We start from the raw sequence: 17517 nt of genomic DNA on the forward strand, positions 1-17517 counted from the left end.
TTTTAGTTCAGATTGATACATTAATAAAACATACTTGGTATGGAAGTAAGTTCCAACTAAGTTACTTTACACTACTAGGGCTTGAAATGACATCTTATTATGTTCACTACAGTGGCACATTGACTTGGGTGAAATCCATTTATCTAGTCAAAGCTTGGTAGCTAAATTTGCATGGGTTTTCAGAAATCAGACCAGAATTTGAATGGAAAAAATATGCATACAAATTTAAAAATTAATCTACTTGTCCGATTCTTACCCAAATTGATTCCAAAGTATGTTTGCTAGGTTTGACAAATCAAACCTTGCCATCCTCATTGTCTTCCTTGATGCACATCAAACTCTGCTTAGGTCAAGGAGCATAGCAATAGAGCAGCAGCAAGGGCTAGTGATGGTGAATTACTAATGAAATACTGCGGTATTTCATAAGTAATTCACTATCACTCAGTGCCACGGAGTCGAGGTTATCCTCATGGCATGAGCGTATATGAATACTAAGATATGATATCCATTATAGCAGGCAATAGAAGAGTGAAAACATAAATTTAATGTCGTGGTGAAAGCAACACACAAGCTAAAAGGGTCACAAGAAGAAGAAGAAAAAGCAGCAGCCAAGCCGGCGCAAGTCTCCGCCTTGTCTGTGGCCAATCTCATCTCTGCTTTATTTTTTGGTATTCCATATAAGATTTCACTTTATGCATTACAAAACAATCCTTTCTTGGGGGCAAGGTTTGTAATAAGCTAATAGAAATGTTGTTTTGTGAACATAAATGCATATATAAGACAGTAACACCACCTTGAGAGGTGGTGTTCTCAGGAACCTCTGAGCAACCTGATAGCAACCTCGTCACCGTCCCTCCAAGCATTCATGAATGCCATTTCGCGGCAGGAGGTTGCTTTGACGTTGTTAAAGAATCTTGGATCCAGCTCCTGGTGCTGGTATTGGCTGCCTCTGTCTCACTCTCTCCCACTCCACAGTACGAAGAGGTTGACCTGTACATATTTCTGCTCCACTTAACATGTTTTCGCCGCTTAATACGTTACCCACATTAGTGCAATACACTAGACTCTGCCTCACCACAGCGAACTTTGATCCACTCCTGCACAAATTACAGTGGAGCTATCTGTGAGAGAATTTGTACATAGCTCCTCTAACTTCCAATGACTCATATGACATCATAAAAGTAGTGATACACCGGTGGTCCAATACGCTGCAAAACGTATAAATAATTCTTTTTTAACCCATGTGGTATGTTGGGAACCAGCCCAGAACGCATCCCCCCTATTTCCATTATTTCCTATGGGAAAATTACGTCCGCTTAACAAATTTTCGCTCTACACCCCCTATCCTGTTCGTTAAGCAGAGTATTGCTGTATTTACAAATATATTTACATCTTCTTATCAAGATTCTATTGATTAGAGATTATAGCATCATTCTAATTAACAAGAAAATTAATCTTATTATAAAAGTGTTAATTAGAATCCATAGATCTTAATTTTTCTAAAATTTTTGTTTGGTCTGACTCAAGACAACGGAAAGTCACCTCCAGCCCCAGCCCTAAGAAGCACAGTTTCCTGCCTTTCAAAGATAAGCTTCAGCTTATAAGAAACTGTGAGGCAAGTATAGCTCACAGTGTCGTTGCAGTGCAAATAAGTGTCCCCAGATCAATAGTATCAACAATTTGGAAGAACAGGGACAAGTACCGTGAGACCGCTGCAAGTGTTTTTATTTCCAAAAATGTACTGTACAGCACCCTAATGTGTTTAATAAAAAAAAAGTTAAATATAAATAACTCCTTTAATAGTACTGATTTAGTCTAAATTAATGTTTTTTAGAGGTTATAGTGATGTTTTGGGGGGTCTAGGCTGGAGATTGGTCCCTATCCCCCCTAATTCCTAAGTATCTTATGGGAAAAAATTGCTTCACAATTCGAATAAACGCTGATTCAACCAATGAAAAACCGCCCTAACCTCGTTGAATTGCGAGGATCTCCTGTACCTACAATAAACTGATAAGAGTCACTGCCAGAGTAATTTCAGTAGGTAAAGTAGAGAGAAAGTTCTTGCTGCAGGCTGGGGACCTAAATATCAAAGACTAGAACCTCCTATGAACGAGGTTGTAATTGTGGTTGGTCAAAGGATAGAGAAGTAGTTGAGACAATTGGAATTGAGACAAGTATGTGTTGCATACTGCCAACCACTGTTTTACTAAGTTGTTTGTAACCAACTTACACAATATTGATCATGTGGGCATTGAAGTCATGCTATTCAAACTTCAAAGCAAGTACTGGATGCCTGCTGTACTGAAACTTATCAAGTCTATCATATATAAAAATGTGAACTGCAGGAAGTTGAAAGGCTTAACTGATGATCAGATTAAGGGACACATTAGAATGAATGACTAAAACTATCACACCACCTTCTTTCATATAGCAATAGGTTTATTTGGTCCTTTTATAACACAGACCACTTTAAAGGGAGAGGAGCATATGGTGGTTTATTTAACTGTCTCACTACCAATGGAATATATATAGATCTAACAGATGGATATGACACATAAAGCTTTCTCAATACTTTCAGCAGATTTGTAACTATTCATGGATTATCCCAAAATGTCCACTCTGACTCTGGTACTCAGTTGGTTGTAGCCAGTAGTGAACTAAAAAAAAAACTTTTTTTTTTTTTTTAAACTGGGACATGGCTGAAGTCTTCTAGATGGGAAATAACTAAGAGATGACTTGGGCATTTAATAGGTCTGATGATGCTCCATGGCAAAATGGTTGCAGTGAGTCATTAACAAAGGTGGTAAAAAGATCCCAGGTTGCTATTATTGGGGATAGTGTGCTCACATATTGCACTTTGCAAACTGTCTTATTTGAAGTTGCAAATCTTCTCAATGAAAGACCCATTGGGTTAAAACCTGGTATGACTATTGAGTTGGGCAAATGCCTTTGCCCAAATGACTTATTGTTAGGGATAGCCAGTGTGAAAGTCCCCCAGGTTCTTATCAAGAACATGCAAGCCTAAAGGAAAGATCTGTATTTATTCAATGTGTTGTAGAAAGTTTCAGGCACAAATGGCAAAGAGATTATTTTTTTTCTTTAATAATAAGACAGAAGTGGCATGTAACAAAAAGGAATGTTAGATCTGGTGGTAAAGTGTTGATGCAAGACACTAACTTGGTTAGAGGGAAGTGGAAGGTGGCAGAAGTCCTGACAGCTGTTCCTGGCAGAGAGAGAAACACATGAGATGTAACTGTAAGATATAGACAACTTGGGCTATGGTGTGAGTATGGTGAGAAGGATTGTACTGTAATAAAATTATTGGTTCACAGACTGATCATTCTTTTTCCTCCTGAGGAATGTATGGAATAGTATCACTCTGGTGGCATGGGAGTGTATTATTAGAATAATATTTATATGTGGTTCAGGGTGTTATGTACTTATTGTTGGGTATATAATCATATACTATTGCATAATTTGCCTTTTTGTTATTGTATTCACTGTGAATGCTCACCTGGACTAGTTGTTCTGTGTTATATGTGCTTATTGTTAAGCTTATTTTCTTTTGTAGTTTACTCTAATTATTATACGATTTGGCCAAATGAAATACATTCTAAAACCATGCCTGCATTAAGTGTTGTTCATCTTAACAGCTAATTCAAGTTTATGATGACTCATTTATGATTGAATACTGTTGAACCTTGATAACTTGGACACTGGTAAGTAAGATTTCGTGAGATAAGTCGGACTCGGACAAACCCAGGGACTAAAGTCATAATCGAAGTGCCTGTCATTTCTTTTTTTTTCACTCTCCTATATCTTGTTTTCTGTTGACATTATAAAAAAAATCTAATTCCAACAAAAATTGCATTTTAGTTGTAGTTTAAAATAATACCAATCAAAAGTCAATCAGAATATATCCGATTTTGTGAAAATTTCTGAAGTGTAAGAAAACATTTCTGGAGATATTCGCTCCTAAAGATTTTTCAAAACTTCATCCTTGTTTTGCTTTTTTTGTATTCATCTGATTGACATGAAATTCTCACACATGATTGTTTATTCAGTGATGACTTCCTGGACCATGATAGGATGATAATGCATCAGATCCCCGCTTCTCTAGAAAATATTATTCACTTGTATGTGAGGGTTCAGAAGGAACCACCAGCAGCCTCACAGCAATATGCCATTTTATGGTTGAACTGGACACTCTCTGAATCATTATTAGTATGCTAAAGTAAGATGATGATAATGTGAAGTACAGTGGTACTTCGACATATGAATTTAATTCATTCTGTGACGATCATTGTATATAAAAAAATTGTACATCAAATAAATTTTTCCCATAGAAATTAATGGAAATAGAATTAATTTGTTCTAGTGATACAAATTCATCCCCCAAAAAAATTTACATGCTTTAAATACCAACCAAATATAGATTTAATATAAGATAAATACAATGTTTATTGTTTGCATGACATAAATGTACTATATTGCCCAAAATAACAACTTAACCCACAAAACTTGGGACACATCGATAGACGTTCATCACGAAAGACTTGGCAAACATCGATAGACATTTAGGCATTTTTGGGCTATATTTTGGGCATTTTCTTACTGTTTAATTTGCTTGTGAGCTGGCAACATTCATCAGGAGTAAACATATGTTATACATCACTGTGTCACCAACTCCCATGATGGATGGATAGTGGTAGCAACAATGATTTCACGGTGTCCGATTCCGCCACCTCTCCCGCACGTCTTACTTCTACACCTCGGGTCTCTCGCCATGTAGTGGGGAGACAACATTTCAATGAGAGTGGTATCAGAAGAGACAACAGGAGAGAGAGAGAGAGAGAGAGAGAGAGAGAGAGAGAGAGAGAGAGAGAGAGAGAGAGAGAGAGAGAGAGAGAGAGAGAGAGAGAGAGAGAGAGAGAGAGAGAGAGAGAGAGAGAGAGAGAGAGAGAGAGAGGGGGGGGGGGTCTGTTTTGTATCACTCTAGCCAAGGTCGCTAAACCCGATCGGATGCAAGGCCACGAACACTGATGATACCACCTCATTCAACCTGTGATATTTTGGTAACCATAGCATCCAGAGACTTATGGTTTTTTGCACTGCAAAGAGGAAGAGCTGCTTGTGGGCAAAACATCATTTGTACTCACTCGTTTATTGAATTTCCAAGTGTAATCAGTATGTGAATACAGGCTATTTTGTGTGTTTCTCACCAAACCTGCTGAGTAAGCGCGAGCGAAAACTCCCAAAATACATTCGTACTTACCGACGCTGTGATAGAACTTTGTATATGTAGTACGGAGGAGGAATTGGCGAGTTACCCATGCCTTACTATTGGCACGCCACATGATCCGAAGTTTCTCTTTTAACACCTTATGTGTTTTAAAGGCCCTGGGGTTCTCAGAATGATACACCAACAATGGTTTGACTTTACAGTTACTACTAGAGTTAGCAGACAGGGCTAAGTCACAGATACGCACATGTTCATTTTGCAGTTATCTTGTGTTTCATATCCATTGTGAAACTCTTCTAAGTTTCTTCTTTTCAGCCTTTTTATTTTTACTTTTGAAACCCATGATCATGAGGTCTTGAGTTCACAAAACTTAAGAAAAAATACACTCTGCCGAGGAGCACAGACACATACATGCACAAAAGATGAACAACGATACATAACGCGAATTGAATGTTCTGGTGGACGCGGGCAGCCAAGCAATCGCTGCACCACCTACTGATGGCTATTCGTATCTTAAAAATATCTCCGTATTTCGAGGCGTATATTATATGAAATTTTTCGTTGTATATAAAAAAGTTGTATGTTGGAGCGTTCGTATCTCAAAGTATTACTGTAATTATTATTGTCTTGTCCAGCTTTATACTTTTGTCTCAAAATCAATCTTTTGTAATGGTGTTATTGTGAGATTTATATTATGTATAGTTGTGAAGATGAAGGTAGTGAGAATAAAAAGTTTGAAAAGATCATAGCAGCCTGATGATATAGAGAGAGGATGATGAAGGTGGCAGTGAGGCAAGGATCTTGGAGGGGAAGATCACACACGTAATGGAGAGGAGGCAAGGATTCAAGGTTAAGCTGTCAGCCACAGCTGTCTCAAAATTATACACAAATATACATTTATTTCTCATTGTCTTCCCTTGATGAAGTTTCTGATTGTAATTCTAGTTAATTTATGCCTGTAAGGAGTTATTTCTGAAAGTGTAAAGCTAAATGATGCATAAGCCCTCTTGACGCCTGGCTATGTACTGAGTCACTGGGTGAGAGATACACACACACACACACACACACACACACACATAAAGATTAAATACAACTAGGTAAATACACACACACACACACACACACACACACACACACACACATCGTCGATGGCGGATGTGGTCGCTGAGCTCCAGAGCAATCATCTCTAATTCTACAGTTACCATTGCCTAAGAGTAACCAAGGTGGGAAAGGAGCTGGTAATGTTTGTCCCGTCTCCATATAGTCATGTTAACTGTTGATTAGCAAAATAATGTCCAGGAAGGTAAATATAAACTGTAGCCTGCGTTTGAGCCATCAGCTGGTTTGTTTACATCTGCGCAACATGGCGGCCGTGAACTCGAAAGATGAATCAGACTTCACAGGATTTCAAGGAATAATGGAGAAGAGCGCTTATGTGAAGAAAATTCTGGAGTTGGAAGGTAAAATTGAAAACTGTTTGAAAAGTATGGGGCCTGGAAACGAGTTATGACAATGTAATGAAAGAGTGTGCCGATATGAAGAAGGAAAATGAAGTACTGAAAGAGGAAGTTAAGCTAATTAAAGTGAATTGCGAAAAATGTGGAGAATCTCTAGGAAAAGTGATGGAGAAGCAGGCTGAATGGAAAAAAGTCAGGAAGTGGAAAGAAAGGAGGTAAATTACAAAGTTGCAAGTCTGGAAAAGGAAATCAAAGAGTCTGGGAGAAAACTTTGGGCCTTGCTGAAATTATAGATCAACAGATCATAGAAGAGAAGATTGCTGAGAAAGTGGTGAAGGTTATTAAATCAAATGAGACATTGGTGAGGGAAACTGTAGACAAAAAGAGATGTGTGGTGATATTTGGTGTGGAGGAGGATAAGACACCGAGTAAAATGGAGAGAGAGAAAACATAAAAAGGTGATAAATAATATCATTAATGTGGTGCAGGAGGAGGAAAAGACCTAGTACAAGAAATAGAGGACTTCCATAGAATTGGAAAGTTCACAAGAGAAGGTATGAGGCCAATAAGAATCAAACTTAAGTCACAAAAGGATGTAGATGAATTGGTGGAGAAGTCATGGAGGCTAGCCCAGCAGGAAACAACAAGGAAGATTTGGTTGAGAAGAGATCTCGGTGAAAAGGAAAGAGAAATGTTAAATGAGTTGAGAAAGGAGGCTTTGAAAAAAATGAAGAGAGGACAGAAGAGGAGAAGAAAGAGTTTTTCTGGAGAATCTTGGATATGAGACTGAGGAAGTGGTTCATAACCCAGAAAAGTACAGCAAGAAAGGACTAAAGAAACTTACGTATGAGCGGAATGTAATGTATTCCAACATAAATGGAGTGATATCGGGATTTTAGAACTCAACGATTACTTGAGGGACAAGAACCCAGATATTGTGGGTCTTACTGAAACAAAACTGAGAGAGGAGAAGACCTGATGATGGTTGGAGAAGGGAAATATAATGTTTGGAAAAGAAATAGAGTAGGTAAGATGGGAGGAGGAGTGATGTTGCTGGTTAAAAAAGATATAAAGGTGGATCAAGTGAAAGAAGGTATGGGAAAGGCAGAAGTGCTAAAGATCAGAGCAGAAACTAATGAAGGAAAAAGAGGCACTACATAGTGGTGTACGTACCACCTAAGACAAATGCATGGTCAGTACAGGAATATGAAGAAATGATAAGTGATACAGGAACATGTCTGGAAGAAATGTTGGGTGGCTGTGAACGAACTATAATGATGGGAGATTTTAATTGTAAAGAGGTGTGTTGGGAGGACTGGTCAATGGAAGGATCAGAGACAACATGGGGAAATACACTATTGACACTGGCAATGGAAAATGTGTTAACTCAGTGGGTCAAAGAAGATACTAGGTTTGGAGGAGAGGGAGCATCGTCAAGACTGGACTTGGTCTTTAGTACAGAGCCAATGGTCATTGAGGAGATGAGGGTGGAGTGCCCTTTAGCAAAGAGTGATCATGCAGTTTTGGAGTTCAAGGTGATAGATGAAGAGAAATCTAGAAGAAATGAAGAATATAAAGTGGGAAGATGGAATTATGCCAAGACAGATTTTGGAAACCTAAAGAAATTCTTTCAAGAGACAAATTGGATGAAATTCAAGAGTGCTAAGGAGCAAATGAAAAGTGGAAGGAATTTATAAAAATATACAAAGAAGGTGAGAAAAATTTGTACCAATAAGACAACATAGAGAAGTTGGAAAGCAGGACTGGTTTAACGATAGATGTGAAAAGGCTAGAACAAGAAAAGAGGATGCATGGAAGAGGTGGAGAAGGAAAAGACGGATTAAGCAGTGGGAAAGTTACAAAAGAGCAAGAAATGAATATGTGTTGATTAGAAGAGAAGAAAGAAAGAAACAAGAAAAGGATATAATTGATAAATGTAAAGACCAACCAAGGCTTTTTACAGACATGTGAACAACAACATCAAAAATAGAGAAAGTATTGAAAGTTTAGAAGTAAATGGAGTATGCAGTGAAGATCCCAGGAAATGGCAGAGGCTATGAATGGATGCTTTCGGAAGGTATTCACAAAGGAGACTGCTTTTGACAAACCACTGGTAATGGAACAGAAAGGGATTATGAAGGAGTTTCAAGTAACTGTGGAGGAGATCAAGAATATGATGGGGAGTTTAGAAGTGAGAAAAGCTGTGGGACCTGATGGGGTATCAGGATGGATTTTAAGAGAATGCAGGGAGCAACTGGCAGAAAAAGTTTGTGAAGTAATTGATGCCTCATTAAGGGAAGGTGTAGTGCCCCAAGACTGGAAAAGAGCTAACATTGTCCCAATCTATAAATCAGGTAACAAGAGAGACCCATTGAACTATAGACCAGTGTCACTTACAAGTGTGGTAGCTAAGATGTGTGAGAGGGTGGTGAAGAATAGATGGACAGACTTCTTGGAGAAAATGACATACTTTGTGAGTGTCAATTTGGTTTTAGAAAAGGGCGTTCATGCACGACAAACCTGATATGTTACTATTCGAGGGTGATAGATGTAATACAGGAAAGAGATGGTTGGGCTGATGGAATATATCTGGATTTAAAAAAGGCCTTTGATAAGGTACCACACCGGAGACTGATCTGGAAACTTGAAATGGTAGGAGGAGTGCATGGCAGTTTACTAAAATGGATGGAAGACTTTTGGTAGGAAGAGAAATGAGAACAATAATTAAGGACAGACCATCAGAATGGGGCTTGGTGGAGAGTGGAGTTCCACAGGGATCAGTGTTGGCACCAGTAATGTTCGCGTCTACATAAATGACATGGTGGATGGGGTGTCCAGTTATGTGAGCCTATTTGCAGACGATGCAAAATTGTTAAGAAAAGTGAGATGTGACAAAGATTGCGAACTACTCCAGGAAGACTTGGACAGAATATGGAAATGGAGCTGTACATGGCAAATGGAGTTCAACACGACAAAATGCAAGAAAATAGAGTTTGGCAAGAGTGAAAGAAGAATCAGGAGTATGTACAAGATAGGAAATGAAGACATAAAACCAGTCATGAAGAAAAGACCTTGGGGTGACAATTACCAATGACCTATCGCCAGAGAGACATATAAACAAAATAATTGGAGAAGTATTGAACTTATTGAGGAACATAAGAGTGGCGTTCGTATATTTAGATGAAGAAATGATGAAGAAAATAATTACTGCAATGATAAGACCGAGGCTTGAATATGCAACAATACAGTGGGCTCCGAACTTAAAGAAACACATAAGGAAACTAGAGAAAGTACAGAGGGCTGCAACAAAATGGTGCCTGACTTAAGAGATTTGACTTATGAAGACAGACTGAAAAGAATGCAACTTCCGACCCTGGAAAACAGAAGAGAAAGGGAGACCTGATAGCAATATACAGAGTGATGATTGGCATGGAAAAATGGATAGGGAAGATCTGTGTATGTGGAATGAAAGAATGTCGAGAGGGCATGGGAAAAACTAAAATGGCCACTTATAGGAGAGATGTGAAAAATATAGCTTCCTCATAGAAGGGTGGAAGCATGGAATAGTTTAGACGTGGAAGTGGTCAACGCAAGGAATATTCATGATTTTAAGAAAAAGCTGGACATTAATAGATATGGAGACAGGACAACACGAGCATAGCTCTTTTCCCGTATGTTACAATTAGGTAAATACAATTAGGTAAATACACACACACACACACACACACACACACACACACACACACACACACACACACACACACACACACACACTCCGCGCTCCATGGAGAGCGGACGTGCCTCCTGCGCAAGAGCGGCATCTAACTAACACTCCACACGCTAAGCAATGTGCTTGAGTGAGAATAGTTATTACTATTGAGGGGCGACCAGAGGGAGTGAACGAGTGTACAGAGTGAACGTAGCCTGGTGGCGTGTACATGGGAGTGATCGGAGGTGGGAGAACCTCCACACTCCAAACGACAGAGCGGGAACCCACAAAAGCCAGCCATAGCAGCCGCCAACGCATCCAACCACACACGTAGCTACCAGGCCTGGCCCCCAGTGACCACACACCCACATGTTCCCAGGAAGAGTAAGAAAAAATGGATAGACCGGTAAGGAATAAATTACCAAATACAAAATATGTTGATGAGGCCCAGGGAGCAAAGCCGAAAGTGGCCAGTCAAAGCATGAGTCCAGCTTCAACAGCGGCAACATTGCAAGGTAGATTGGTAATGTTGGAGAAGAGATTTGAGGAGTTAGTGAAGGAATTAAAAGTTCAGAGGAGTGAGGAGGAGCAGGATAGAGAATTCCGCAAGGCTTTGAAGGAAAGAGTTAAGAGACTGGAGGAAAATGAAAAACGATTGGTGGATGAGAATGCGCACTTGAAAGTGGAGGTTGAAAAATACAAGAGACGGTTGGAGGAGAAAATGGAGAGAGTAGTAAAGGAGAAAGATGACTTAAAGGAAATGATTAGTGAGCAGAATGAAAGGCTTGAAAGGGAATGGGAACTGAAGAAAACACAATGGACTGAGTCGAAGGAAGCAGAGATGGTTGGATTACAAGAAATAATTAAAGATCAGTTGAAGGAAGACAAAAAAAGAAAGGTCCAAGGAACTGGTTAATGTAATGAAGAATAAGGAAACATTGATAAGGGAAATAGCAGAAAAGAAGAAGAGTGTGTTAATATTTGGGATGAAAGAACAAAATATAACATATAAGCCTAAGAGAATTAAGGAAGAATTAAAAACGGTAAGAGATCTGTTCAAAAATCTAAACGATGATGAAAAAAAAGACCTACAAGAAGAAGTGGAAGAGATCCATAGACTGGGTCCGTATAAGGAGGGAGTGAGCAGACCAATTAAAGTAGTACTGAAGTCACAACAATCTGCAAAGGATATTCTATATAGAACATCAAAGTTAAGAGAGATAGAAGGTTGTAAAGAGGTGTTTGTGAGAAAGAATAGAAATGAGGAAGAGAGAAGAAGATATAAGGAATTGGTGGAAGAGGCGAGAAGGAAAAATGATGAGCGGTCTGAGGAGGAAAGAGAAAAGTTTTTTTGGAGAGTTATAGGAGAGAGAGTCAGAAAGTGGTATGTGGAAAGAAGGAATACGGAGGAACCCCTAGAGGGAGTAGTGGGTGGACCGTAATGTATACTAATATAGATGGGATACTGTCAAGTAGATTGGAATTGCAAGACTATATGATAGTGGAGAAGCCTGATATAGTGTGCTTGACTGAGACAAAACTGCATGAAAAACAAAGATAAATTTGGATAATAAATATAATATATGGAGAAAGGATAGGGAGAGTAAAGGTGGAGGAGTTATGATTATGACAAAAAAAGAAAGAAATGTGGATAAGGTTTGGTATGGGAAGAACAACGCAGAAGTGATAAGTATATAAGGATAAAGAGTGATGGAAAAGAATTAATAATCATGGTGACCTATGTACCTCCTAAAACAAATTCTTGGACATTAAGGGAATACGACAATATGATCAAGGATACTTTACAGAGTTTGGAAAGTGTATTATCTGAAAAAAGAAAGGTGATACTAGTAGGAGATTTTAATTGTAAGGAGGTGGATTGGGAAAATCTAGTAAGTGGTGCTGGAGAGGAAGCATGGGAGAGAGATTTCTTAATCTAATGATGGAAAATATGATGGAACAGAAGGTGAAGGAAAATACTAGATATAGAGGAGATGATGAACCGGCTAGACTGGATTTGGTGTTAACAAGAGAAGTGTACCTATGTGGAGATATACAATACAAGTGTCCTTTGGGAAAGAGTGATCATGTGGTTATGGAAATGCAGATAGCAACAACACAGCGAAGGAAGGACGAGACATACAGGAGTGGTAGATTGAATTATAGAAAGATGGACACAGAAAGTTTGAAAAATTATTTCAGAAAATTAGATTAGGAGGAGATGTTACAAATCAGAGAAGTGCAAAAGAAATATGAGATTTTTATGAAATATTATAAAGAAGGAGTTATGAAATTTGTACCAAAGTATAAACCGAGAGAGGAAGGAAGAAAGGATTGGTTTAATGCAACTTGTGTTAAGGCTAAGGAAAAGAGAGATGTGGCTTGGAAAAGATGGAAAAGAGCAGGAATATACTAAATAAGGAGAATTATAGAGTGGCGAGAAATGAGTATGTGAGGGTAAGGAGGAGGAAGACAGAAAATTTGAAAAGATATTGTAGACAAGAGTAAGGAACATCCAAAATTGTTTTACAGGTTCATAAATGGTAAACTTAAAAAGAGAGAGTCCATTGAAAGATTAAAAGGAGAGCAAGGGATAGTAGATGACCCTAAGAATATAGCGGAATTGCTAAATAATAGGTTTCAGCAAGTATTTACTGAAGAAACAATGTTTGTAAAGCCACAGAATGTACAAGAAAATGTGCATATGGAGGACATTAAGATACCTAAAAAGAAGTTATATAAAATGTTGGAGGAACTTAAAGATGATAAAGCGATGGGACCAGATGAAGTTTCAGGAAAATTATTGAAGGAGTGTAGAGAAGAATTGATTGATCCATTAAATGATATTATAAGGTGCTCATTAGAAACAGGGGAAGTACCAGTAGAGTGGAAGAGAGCTGAAGTGGTGCCCATTTATAAGGGAGGCAGTAAGGAAGAGCCTCTTAACTATAGACCTGTGTCTCTAACAAGTGTGGTCGGTAAGATTTGTGAGAGGGTGATAAAGAAATATTGGATACGGTTCCTGGAGGATCATAAGTTATTATCAGATCATCAATTTGGCTTCAGGAAAGGGAGGTCATGTGTAACAAATCTACTGAGCTTTTATTCAAGAGTGGTTGACAAAATACAAGAGAGAGAGGATGGATGGACTGTGTATATTTGGATTTAAAGAAAGCTTTTGACAAGGTACCTCACAAGAGACTGTTATGGAAAGTAGAGATTTATGGAGGACTGAAAGGAAAAGTGTTAAAGTGGATGGAAAACTACTTGAGATGGAGGGAGATGAGAACGGTAATAAGGGATGCAAAGTCGGACTGGTTGGTGGTGGAGAGTGGAGTCCCACAAGGCTCAGTGCTGGCACCAATACTTTTCCTGGTATATATTAATGACATGCCAGAGGGAGTAAACAGTTATATTAATTTGTTTGCGATGATGCGAAGTTGTGTAGGTGTGTGAAGAGTGAAGAAGATTGTGAAATTTTACAGGCAGACCTGGATAAGATTTGGGAGTGGAGCAAGAGGTGGCAAATGGAATTTAATCTGAGCAAAAGTCATGTGATGGAGATGGGAAAAGTGGAAGACGGCCAAGAGGGTCATATAAGATGGGTGAAGAAGTAGTGTTGAAAAAGGTGGAAAAGGAAAAGGATTTGGGAGTGATAATACAAGACCATGGGCAGTTTGAGGCTCATATTGATAAGATGTTTGGAGAAACGTATAATTTGATAAAAATATTGGATTAGCCTTCCATTATATGGATAAAGATATGATGAAGAAATTAATTAGTATGGTAATTAGACCAAGATTGGAATATGCTGGAGTGGTTTGGTCCCCTTATAAAAAGAAGCATATAAGGAAGTTGGAGAGATTGCAGAGAATGGCAACAAAAATGGTTCCGGAATTGGCAGAAATGACCTATGAGGAGAGATTAAAAGAAATGAATTTGCCTACCTTGGAACAAAGAAGAGAAAGAGGAGATTTAATACAGGTTTATAAACTGTTGAATGGACTGGATGAAGTGGATAATGAGCAAATGATGTTGAGAGAGGAAAACTTAAGTAGAACTACAAGATCGCATAGTAAAAAGATAGCCAAGGAATATGCTTGAAGGATGTGAAGAAATATAGTTTCCCACAAAGATGTGTGGAGGTGTGGAATGGTTTGAGTGAGGAGGTGGTGTCAGCAAGGAGTGTGCATAGTTTTAAAGGAAAGTTGGATGTGTGTAGATATGGAGACGGGGCCACACGAGTATGATACCCAGGTCCTGTAAAATTACAACTAGGTGAATACAACTAGGTGAATACACACACACACACACACACACACACACACACACACACACACACACACACACACACAAAGGTTGAAATTTATCAAGATAAATATTCATATAAATTTTTTTTTTGCACAAACACAAGCATTAAGTGATGTATAATTTTTTAGAGTGTGAGTCATGCTATGACGCAACTATGAGACATTTAAAAATGGCTTCCTGATACAAAAAATATTTAATAATCAAAAAATAAATTACACCATCTGGTAATTTAGGGACTGAAGGTTTTAGAGAGATAATAATCCCAAAATAAATCTTGCACTGCCCTCCTAAAGTCCAAGTTGACCTGCCTGCCCCATCCTTCTCTTTTTTTTTTTTTTGTGTGTGTGGGGAGTGGGAAATTTGTATACGTCAGACATTCACATCTCTCAGACCAACCTTTCCCCCTATTAGTCCAAGTTAGCGAGGGTCAACAGTACTGTTTTCTGTGGTTGGCACTTCGGAGAAGAATTGTGAAATAGCAATCGTTTTGCGTGTTTGAACTTTCTGAGTCCGCATATAATGAAGGGTGCGTTGGTGCAGTTAAGTCACTACTACAGTGCAAGCACTCCTTGCCCTTGGACCAACCTGTGTGTACAGGAGCTGACCCATGGGATTCAATAGGAAGCTTAATTATGAGACTATAAAGTTCCAGTTAGGAGGCACAGTTGTAATTATACTGTTGTGATTCCATTGATTTGATATTCGTCATGCATGTCATGTAAACATAACAAATAGAATTTGGGTATTCATCTTGATTAATCAACAGGTCAAATCTTTCTGGAAATAAAGTGTTACAACTACTTCTGGATGGTGATTCTCCCACTACCCTAAATATGACACAAATAATGTGATTTAGTCTTTAATTAAATATCCATCCTAACTAATAACCTTGTTAACGAAGGCATAACAACCAATTATGTCTATTACAGCATTATACACCACACAACAATACACCTAACCCTCCGTTATCGCGCCCTTCCGTTATTACGTTTAGGCGTTATCACGCACTTATGAAAATCTGCAAAATTCAGTTTTAGCGCATCTGGAAAGTCATTATCGTGCACCTGTATTAGTTATACTGTATTAGTAGTAGTAGAAGTAGTAGTAGTAGCAGTAGTAGTAGTAGTAGTAGTAGTAGTAGTAGTAGTAGTAGTAGTAGTAGTAGTAGTAGTAGTAGTAGTAGTAGTAGTAGTAGTAGTAGTAGTAGTAGTAGTAGTAGTAGTAGTAGTAGTAGTAGTAGTAGTACCCATATCCCAACCACACACCGATGAATGTTAAGATAGGGGCGAAGGAAGAAGAGATGGAGGGGAAGAAAGATGATGATCATGAGGAGGAGGAAGAGGAGCCAGCAGCCAATCATCGCTGTGTATTCACGTCACGTGATTTGAATAAGGGAGCTGATTGGTTCCGGTCACTCTGCTCACCACCCCCACCACCATCACCACCTGTCAGTCTCGCACATGGTATTATGCTGTTCAGAGCTGGTTTTCATTAATTTCAGATTGTCAAATGTAAATAAGCTACTCCAGTATTAATCGTAGCAAATTTAGGGTAACAGAAAAAATTTTTAGGAAAATTTTTGGGTTAAGGCACCAATTTATTTATTTCTTATTTATTCTTCACTTCCGTTATCGCATTTTCCACTGTCGCGTGGTTTTTCAGGCACCAACTTCATGCGATAACGGAGGGTTAGGTGTAGTTTAAACTGTCTACGTGAAGTTCCTAGATCACCCAGTCTTATGCTAAAGATTACTTCTATCATAAGCTTGCCAGAAAATATGCTTAAAAATATATTGAAAAGAATAGTTAGAAAAATATATTGAAAAGAATAGTTGGTATTAATAATGCTACTCTGTTTTGACAAAACACACTGCTATATATTGTTGGGCCTTTCTTAAGCAATCCTTACAACCTCCTATCCAGGATATCTCTGTAGTTAATTACCAGCATGAGAGACAATCTGAGATTATCTTTTTCACACTGTAGTCCCTGTTCCTCCAGCAAAGAGCAGGCATCAGAAGGGAGCCATAAAATAATCTTTGGAACTCTTTTCTCATTTATGTATTACCTCCTTTTTAAACATGAACTTTTTCTAGAAGGATTCAAGACATTATCTTTAAATTTTAGATAATTTTTTATATCAAGGCATGGTAGGCAGACAATGAGGCTTCATTCTCCATCCCTCTTTTCCCTAACCATGAGAAGCCTTTTCTCTAACAAAAGGCAGGTAAACTGAAGATGATGGTAAAGAATTAATCGGGTAATACAAACATCCTTTACTAATAAAGGGTTTGAGTATCAGTGCCATCACTGAGATGAACACAAGTTGTTTCCAATAAAAGAAAAGTTATATCTAAAGACATATGAACTTAACCTTAAATTTGTTATTTTCTTAACCATAATCTTGAGATCACAACATCAACCATCATATGGTTATCTGTAAGTTCTAACTTCTGTTAAAATAGTGTTGACACAAAATTCCACTAACCGGAGTCTTGCACCAGGGGACTGATGAACTTTTCTCCTTCACAAATCCTGGTTGTTTGGAGAAAATAAAATCCTATTTCCTTTCATGAAGCAAGCTACCTACCATGTTACTAAGATGTATGGCATGGTATGTGGTTTATGCCACTTATATTGCAAAAGCTGAGTTCTGCCTCACTGCACAAAGACTTTCATCTTTCTCTTGCCCTTTCTCAAATACACTCTGTTACTCCCTACCAGTTTCTGTATTTCCTTTTTGTGAATTACACCCTTTCAAAAGGAATGCTTTAAAACACTTATCCTTCAATTTTTGA

The 17517-nt window shown here is 38.3% G+C and overlaps 1 protein-coding gene across 1 annotated transcript in view; it reads right to left on the reverse strand.

The window, feature by feature from the left end:
* Positions 1-17517, reverse strand: part of LOC123504859 (glutamate-gated chloride channel alpha-like) — a 294033-nt gene that overhangs the window by 262599 nt on the left and 13917 nt on the right. The window contains exon 2 of the mRNA XM_045255762.1: positions 3178-3223. The gene's annotated coding sequence lies outside the window, so the exon portion shown is untranslated. The remainder of the gene's footprint in view (positions 1-3177; positions 3224-17517) is intronic.

The sequence above is a fragment of the Portunus trituberculatus genome, chromosome 17, assembly GCF_017591435.1.
Source record: "Portunus trituberculatus isolate SZX2019 chromosome 17, ASM1759143v1, whole genome shotgun sequence".
Lineage (NCBI taxonomy): Eukaryota > Metazoa > Arthropoda > Malacostraca > Decapoda > Portunidae > Portunus > Portunus trituberculatus.